Source organism: Haemaphysalis longicornis, unplaced genomic scaffold, assembly GCF_048455015.1.
Source record: "Haemaphysalis longicornis isolate Haplotype H1 unplaced genomic scaffold, Haemaphysalis longicornis Haplotype H1 scaffold_7, whole genome shotgun sequence".
Classification (NCBI taxonomy): Eukaryota; Metazoa; Arthropoda; class Arachnida; order Ixodida; family Ixodidae; genus Haemaphysalis; species Haemaphysalis longicornis.
The window spans coordinates 150,544,198-150,553,645 of NW_027526422.1; positions in this window are offsets into that span (position 1 = coordinate 150,544,198).

Consider the following 9,448-nt stretch of genomic DNA (forward strand, 5'->3'; position numbering starts at 1 on the left):
CGAACAACACTCAAGAAATCTGTATAGATGATGGATATGGAAATTTGATTTTTAAGAATGTGTTGTGACCACGTATTCGATTCTACATTCAGGCTTTCTATCGGGCTTGTTCAGAAAGCACCAGTTGCCAATCGAAGGCCCAGGTGGTATACCGGGTCAAAGAGTTTGAGACCGGACTTTGAGGATGATTGATAAATAACACTGCCATAGTCAAGCCTCGATCTGACAAGGCTATTAAACATTTTCAATAAGCAAGCCTTGTCAGTTCCCGATCACTGGCGTGAGAGAACCTTTAGAATGTTAAGTGCCTTAATGCATGTTATTCTTAGACTTTTGATGTGGGGTATGTCATGATCATCTAACAGACAATTGTAAATCCGAGAACTTCACCTGCGCGAACTGTCAGGGACCACACGCTGCCTATTCTAGGAGCTGTGAAAAGTTCAAACAGGAAAAACAGATAATTGCCTTGAAAGTCAACGAAAACATCACCTTCCCAGAGGCGCGGAAGAGGTTCGCCTCTTTCCCTCTGGGGAGGTACGCCGACGCAGCTCGCCGGGGGGCGGAGCGGCGTCTTGTTTCGGCGGGGACCCAGTACCGCGAGTCGGACTTGGTCCCGCCACCGCCCCCCCCCTGGGTTGCCTCTTGCAGCCCAACCTGCCTCCACAGCGCTAGCTGGGCCAGCAGCGGCTGTGGTGGCATCCACGTCCGTTGGGGATGCTGCTGCGCCCTCTGTTTCCTCCTCTCCACCGGCCCAAAGCACATGCGAGGGCCCGGAGGAGATGGACCTGGAGGAGACCGCAGCGTTTCCCACCTCCGCCGCACCGCCTGTGCCACCCGGGGCGCTCCTGACGCCCTCGGCGGTCGCGGCCAAAACGAAGGGCACCGCAAAGGGTGCCAGGTCCGGGGGGTCCGGTACGCCGGGTACCCCTTCCAAATCAGTTGATGACTTGGATGTGGGACCCTTCCTGTCTGCTTCGCAGCGGAAGGAGCGGGTCCCTCCATCTAAACCTCCAGATGAGGTAAAGAAAACCCGTCCAAGAGTCCAAGCCCCGAAAGACCCTACATAAACAGTCACACTCCAGTAGCTCTAATACATCATAATGGGAAGAGAAAATATCGTTCAATGGAACTGCAGAGGCCTTCTAAATAATCTTGACGACGTGTATGAGATTCTGCATGCCAATCAGCCAAGTTTAATGTGTGTCCAGGAAACACATCTGAATTCCAAACACACAAATTTCTTGAATAGTTACCTAGTATACAGGAAAGACAGGGATGGCTGCACACACTCTTCTGGCGGCGTGGCCATAATCGTCCGGAAATCCTTAGCATGCCATCCTGTCACTTTAAACACTATCCTGGAGGCTGTAGCAATACGCTTAATAATATTTAATAGGTTGATAACGGTATGCTCCATATATATTCCTCCTGATGTTACACTTTTGAGCTCTGACTTCGAGGCGCTGGTTGACCAGCTGCCCGAACCATACATTCTAACAGGCGACCTTAACGCTCACAATTCTCTTTGGGGCTCTTCTCGTACGGATGCCCGAGGTCGCCTGATAGAGAGGTTTCTTACATCCTCTGGAGCATGCCTTTTCAACAATAAACAGCCTACATACCATAACATAGGTCACAACACATACTCACATCTTGACCTGGCTATTGGCTCTGCAATTCTCTTTCCATGTCTTGAGTGGGGTGTGGGCACGGACCCATATGGTAGTGACCATTTCCCCACTTCATTAACGTATATAGGTACAGGCCCGAGCAGTCCATCTTCCCATAAAAGGTTTAATGAAGCAAGAGCTAACTGGAATACATTTACAGAGACATCCAAACTACACCACACATTCATAGGACACCTACACGTTGAAGAAGCTACCCAACTGCTCACGGCGCACATCCTCGACGCCGCCGAAAAGTCCATTCCCCACGCCTCTGGTGCCCCGCGCAACCAGCGGAGGCCGTGGTGGAATGAGGACTGCAGGCGGGCGCGAGAGGCCCAGAACAAGGCGTGGGGTGTCCTTCGTCGGTACCCCACGTCGGGAAACCTCATTTTGTTCAAACGGGCCAAGGCGTTAGGAAAACGTGTGCGTCGTGAGGCAAAACGAGGGAATTGGCGTTCCTTCATTACATCCATAAACTCCTACACAGACACACGGAAAGTATGGACGAGAATACGCAAACTCAAGGGACAACAAACACACAGCCTGCCTCTGGTCAGCACTACAGGGGTTACACTCGAAGACCAGGCTGACACACTTGCACAACACTTCCAACACGTTTCCAGTTCAGCACACTATACAAACACTTTCATGAAACACAAACAAATGGCCGAAAAGAAGCCGTTACATGACAATGACAGGTCAGCCACTTCTTATAACTCTGAGTTCACACTTCATGAGCTGAGGGGTGCTCTGAGCACGTGTAAACCCTCAGCTCCAGGCCCAGACAACATTACATATACAATGATACAGAACTTACACACAGACACTCTTGTAACACTTCTTCACCTTTTCAATAAGATATGGCTTTCGGGGCAGATTCCAAAGTCTTGGAGGGATGCCATAGTTGTAGCATTTTTGAAAGAAGGGAAGGACCCTTCTTCTCCCGCTAGCTATCGACCCATTGCCCTGACCAGCTGCCTGTGCAAGCTTCTCGAGAAGATGATAAACCGGAGGCTTGTGTACTTTTTGGAGTACAACGGTCTTCTTGAGAGCTGCCAGGCAGGCTTCAGGGCAGGGAGATCCACAAACGATCAACTTGTGGCACTAGAGTCATACATTAAGGATGCCTTCATTCGCAAACAATTCTGTCTTACGGTGTTTTTTGACATAGAGAAGGCCTATGACACCGCATGGCGTTATGGCATACTTACAGATCTTAAGTCGTTCGGTGTCTCTGGTAACATGTTAAATACCGTTATTAGTTATTTGTCAGAGAGAACCTTTCGCGTCAGAGTTGGTTCTGCACTGTCAAAGGTACACGTGCAGGAAAATGGCGTGCCGCAAGGTGGAGTTCTAAGCTGCACTCTCTTCATAGTAAAGATGAACTCCCTTGGGAAGGCACTGCCGCCTACAATTTCTTACTCTATGTACGTAGATGACGTGCGGATATCGTTTAAATCTTGTAATATGTCAATATGCGAACGTCAAGTCCAGCTCGGCGTCAAGAAACTTGCCAGCTGGGCAGACAAGAATGGTTTTAAATTGAATCCTGCAAAAAGCTCCTGCGTTGTGTTCTCTAGGAAGCGCGGGATCCTTCCAGACCCAGACATTACACTTAATGGCGTGTCGCTTCCTGTGAACAAGGAGCATAAGTTTTTAGGTGTTGTGTTTGACCAGAAACTCACATTCATTCCACACATCAAGAAACTTAAACATAAATGTCTTAAAACAATGAATATCCTGAAGGTTCTCTCCCACAATTCGTATGGTTCCGACAAAGAACTCCTACTACGGCTCTATACTGCTTTGGTTGGGTCTCGTTTGGACTATGGCAGTGTGGTATATGGGTCCGCGAGTAAAACAGCATTGCGAATGCTTGACCCAGTACTACACTTGGGGCTACGGCTTGCGTCGGGTGCTTTTCGCACTAGCCCTGTCGAGAGCCTATATGTTGAATGTAATAAGTGGAGCCTTGAGAACCAGCGAACGTACATGGACTTACTTTATGCTTTTAAAATTTCATCTCAGAATAACCACCCTTTTTATCCTGTCCTTAACGATACATCCACATCTGTGCTGTTTGTAAATCGCCCGTCCGTTACTCCGCCTTTTTCACTTCGAGCGAGAGAGCGAGCCTTGGATCTGAGTGCTTCCTTTTTAGACGTGTACAGGTCATCCTCTTTAAACATTTTACCGCCTTGGCAAGTTCGCCCTGTGTCCTGTGACCTTTCTTTTATAAAGCTTGACAAAAATCGGGTACCGCGTGCTGCAATACTGCAGCACTTTCTGTCTCTGCAGTTTAAATACCCACGTGCTGAATTTTACAGTGACGCGTCTAAAACCTCCACCATGGTCTCCTGCGCTGCTCATGGTCCGGATTTCAGTGCAGCCAGAACCATGAGCGTCCACACAACAATTTTTTCAGCAGAAGCGTATGGAATTTTACTGATTGTACGACACATACTTGAAAATCATATTCCAAAGTCTATCATCTACACAGATTCCTTGAGTGTTGTTCGCGCACTGTCATCGCATACACCCCCCAAAAACCACATAGTTAATCTTGTATTTAACACTATCATGTCTGTGTATGCGCAGAAGCATCAGCTGCTCCTCTGCTGGGTCCCAGGACACGCTGGGATCGCTGGAAATAAGTTGGCAGACGAGAGGGCAGCTGCTGCTGCACTCAGGAACACTGTAGACATAACAACCGTACCATATACAGACCTCAAGCCACACATAAGGCAACACTTGCGTAGAACATGGCAAACACACTGGAGTGAACAGACAGACAACAAGTTACACGCTATAAAACCACGCTTGGGACCATACACCACTGACACACGCAACAGACACACAGAAGTCGCCTTGGGTAGGCTGCGGATAGGGCACACCCATGCGACGCACTCGTATCTGCTGACGGGATCTTCTAAACCCCAGTGCAGCAGGTGCGGAGAGGCCCTATCCGTAGTGCACATACTAATCGCATGCAAGGCACTTCACACAACACGACACAAACACTTCAGAGAACTCTACAGACAACATATTCCCCTACATCCATCGTTTTTCCTAGGTGATGATGCCATTGTTTCCGTGAAACGTGTGTTTGAGTATTTGTCCGACGTCAAGTTTTTAAACCTCATTTCCTATCACGCATCATGAAATCTGGCCCTATACACCAGCCATGCTCATTGTCGTGTTGTGATTTTACTTTTGTTTTTGCTGATTTTACTTAGTGTTTAAGGTTTCACCGCTATCATCGACTATTGTTTTGGCGCTCTTTGCCCTAGTTGGCCTTGCGCCATAAACATCCAACGATCATCATCATTGATGTGGGGTATGAAGCTTAACTTCGCATCCAGCAGAATACCAAAAGAACTGCTGCTCCTTTTTCACTGGAATTTGTTTTCCATCTAGGGTGACAAATAGATCTAGTCGCATGCCCCGTAGTTTTGAAAAGAGGACGCAGGTGGTTTTGTCTCCATTGAATTTAAAACCGTCTTGATCCGCCCACCTCGAGAGACTATTCACTCCCAGTTGGATCTGTCTGTCGCAAATTGACCTGTTGGAAGACTTGAAACTTATCTGAACGTCGTCTACAAAGACAGAATAAAAAGTGAGCGCGGTAAAACATTCTTTAAACTATTCATTTTAAAAATAAAAAGTGTGCAACTCCAAGCATTTCCCTGCAGCACACCATTTTCTTGGGTGAACACTCTCGATAAAACTGTGCCAAGCTGCACTCGAAATGTTCTGAGCAAGGTAATCTTCAAGGTTATTGAACATATTGCCGCACATACCAAACGCGGCATGGTCAAGTAAAATGCCATAACGCCATGCGGTATCAAGATTTCTCTAGATCAAAAAAGATAGAGACACAGTACTGTTTATGTACAAATGCATCTCTTATAATCTTCCAACGCTACAACACTGTCGCTTGTGGACCTACCTGGCCAGAAGCCAGACTGACAGCTATCTAAAATTCCAATATATTCGAAAAAATAAATTAAGCGCCTGTTTATCATATTTTTCAAAGTTTACAAAAACAGCTCGTTAATGAAATCGGCGTATAGCTGCCAGATGAGGAAGAGTCATTTCCTTCTTTCAATAAACCCTTTGCAAAAAGGCGGACAACTCTGAGAATTCAGCGGGGGTAACACTGGTGGTGAACGCGACGACGCCATTAGAAAGGAAGCAGGTCGTAGCAACGCCGTTGCGGTTGCACGTTTTCGCCCACAGCTACACGAGTCTGTTGCCCCATCGCCGTAGTCATATTTCTCTCCTAAGTGGTGTTTTGCACTACCTTTCGAAGATTAACGCTGGTCAAATCGCTTTCGCTTATCTACCCCGCTGCACAACGGCTCGTCTGGGGCGAGTCGAGACGGCGAGAGCTTCGCTGCAGCGACTCTCCTCTTTCTTCTGTGTTGGGTCCTTACTCTGAGTTCCTCTCAAGGTCGACTGCCTCTGCTCGCTGCTGACGCACGAGTGCGACCTATCGCTCCCGCATTAGCACCGCATTCACCGACGGAAAAATTAAGCGCCGCAAGTACAGATGCGGTGAATCGCAAACATGACCTCTAGCAGAGACATCAAAATCAGTTTCATTGTGCATGCTTTGGTAATTTTCGCGAATAGTTTTGAAAGTTTGAACATACGCAAAGTGAGCGCTCAGCAGAGACGGACCCTTCATAGCCCGTTCATAGCGGCCAGCCGCCGCTACCACGGGGCAAGGGCGCATCGATTAAACGCAATTAAAACTCGACAACCAAACAAGGAGGCAGCACTAAGGCTATTCTTTATTAGCAACAAATCCCACCTTTGCTTGCTGCTGTTTGTCAACACTGATGATGGCGTAACGTAAGACTCCACGCTGACGTATGATCGCTCGTACTCGTAGGACCTTTCAGTGGTCGACCTCGAAGAATAAAAATCCTCAATATGCCGCTCTTCTATCGAAGGAAGGGCGGCAAAGTTATTTTCCCATCCTGCAGTGGGAAACACCACTTCGCGGGACGCGTATGCAATTACGTGGACGGTGGACGGTAGCTACTCCATAGAAACTCTGTGCTCGCAGCCTTTTCGCTTCCTTTCTAATGGCGGCGCATCGGGTGCACAGTGTTGCCAGAGTGGCTTGCTGCTTTTCCGCCAACGATTTGGCCATTTTGCAAAGGGTCTATATCGGGACAATGGCCTCTTTCCGGGATTGAGGAAGACGTCCAGTTTTCCAGATTTTGTTGAATAAGAAGAGTATTGTTTCTTGCGTATCTTCATGGACATGTTCCACATTGCCTATGTAATTTTGTCAGCCCCTGGGGAACTTTTACCAGTGGTAGAAAGTGCAACAGCTAATTCGTGCTTTGTGAATGGGCTGTTGTATTGTAGCCATTCCATCCGTTCTGCTTTTCTCTTTCGTAGTGGCTGCCGTTCAACGATGTTCTTGTGTTGTAAGAATTGTGTGGTGTAGTGTGCGGAACTGGAGACACCTTCAAAGTGCTCACTAAGAGCATTAGCTTGATCCTCAAGCGTGTCTCCAGCAGCACTCACAAGTGGGAAGGTGTTTGTGTTACGTCCTTGTATTGCGCTAATTCTCCTGCAGACTTGGTGCGTGTCAGTGTACGAGTTAATTGATGTAAGAAATGTCTTCCAACTGTCAGTTTTGGCCGCACGTCAAATCTGATACCCTTCGCTTTTGTACGTTTAAAAGCAACCAGATTTTCAGTTGTTGGGTACCTTGTAAGGGCCGCCCACACTTTGTTTTGCTCTTTCCGGGCCATCTTGCACTCGTCGTTCCACCAAGGCCTTCGTTTGGTCTTGTTTGTACCGGACGTTTTGGAATGGAGGATTGTGCAGCATCAATAATGTGTGCAGTAGTTATATCCGCAGCTTGGTCGATACCTAAATGTCCTATAGATGCATAAAACAGCGGGGATATTTCTTTAAATTTTTTCAATCCCCACCCTCTGCACGGAAACGTTTTGTGTGTTGTGGAATTGAAGGGCTTTCTGTTTGAGTTAACGTTACAGCCAAATGGTCGCTGCCATAGGGATTCGCATCTATGCTCCACCGTACCAAACGGAAGAGTAGGCGAGGCCATTGCCAGATCGATAGCCGAGTATGTGTTGTGCTATAATACGTGGGGTGTTTTAGTTAAAAAGGCAGGTGCCTGATGACAGCAAGAATTGCTCTAAGAGTCTTTCACGTGCATCTGCACGTGCAGAACCCCACAGCTCATGATGGGCATTAAAATCTCCTGCTAGAATGAAAGGGCGTGGGAGCTGATTTATTAAACTTTGAAACTCAGCAGCTCCGAGAAGATAATACGGAGGGGCATATACAGAGCACACTGTCGTCAACCCACCAAAAATAATTGCTCTCACAGCAATGGCCTCAAGGTTAGTATGTACGCTTACTTGATGGCATGCAATTGACTCCTTCGCAACTATAGCAACACCTCCAGAGGAGTGGATGCAGCCATCCCTCTCTTTACGAAAAACAGTATGCTGTGTAAGGAAGTTTGTTTGTTTAGAGTTTAGGTGAGTTTCTTGAAGGCACATTATGTCTGGATTGCGTTCTGATAGTATTCCATAAATGTCCTCAATATTTTTTATCAGGCCCTTACAATTTCATTGTAGTAAGCTTTGAGTCATACTGTTCCTTTGAGGAATGAGTACTTCTGTATGTGTATTTTGTTTAGTTATGTCTTGCTTGATGAGCCTGTAATTCTAGGCGCTCAGAGGACAGGCGCCGCTCCCAGGGCACCTCAGGTGGTGGAGGAGACGGCAGAACATCCATTGCTTGAAGCGTTGCCCCTCAAGTAGCCGATGAGTCGGGCTCTTTGGGGCGCGCACCAAGACAATTGGTGCTTCGGCCGGCCGCACGCGCTGGTGGCGCTGATCTAGGCACGCCAGACGTGGCAGAGGGAGCCGGCCTCACAGTATCCATGCTCACCTCACAATCAGGGATATCAAATGTGGGTGATGGAACAGGAGGTGCGGCATGGCTTCCGGTTGTGTTGGAAATTGCCACAACCGCGGGATCCGCGGCCGTTGTGGTGACTTGGGCTACCAAAGGCAGCTCAGGAGGAGCGGCAGCAAGATGCTCTTCGGGCATTGCAGAAGTGATCGGTAGCCGCTCAGTTAGGGGAAGAGACGGCGGCGCAGTAGCAAGGCCACACTGCGTCGCTGTACTAACCAGGCGCCTCCCCAACCCCCGGCCGGTGGCATCTGCATAGGAGGCTGCCGAAAACAACCTGTGTTTCCGGCGCGCTTCAACGACGCTGATGTTCTCAGTAATCTCAATATGGGAAAATTTTTTTTTCTGAAGGACAGGATAGAACGTATGCAGGGTGTGCACCGCTGCAGTTCGGACACTTGGTTGTTGTGCTCTGGGAACTATCAGACGAGATTTCAGTGTCGCCACACTTGGCGCATGTCAACTTGCCCCGGTATGCTTGAGTGCCATGACCGTACTTTTGGCACTTGAAGCACCTTCTCGGGTTCGGGATGTATGGCCGCACCTGGCACCTGATGAAAGCGGCTTTCACAATCTCAGGCAGGGTGGTACTTGGAAAAGTTAAGGTGATGTGTGTGGTTGGGATTTCCTTCCCGTCTCTTCATATGGTTATTCTTCGAACCGCGATTACACCTTTGTCTTTCAGGCAAAGGAGGTCAGCTTCATTCTCATTCAACTGCTCATTCTTGGATACAACACCTTGAATGGTGTTCAGCGTGCGGAGTGGCGTTACAGTTACTGCCAGGTCAGCGATTTTCTCCTGC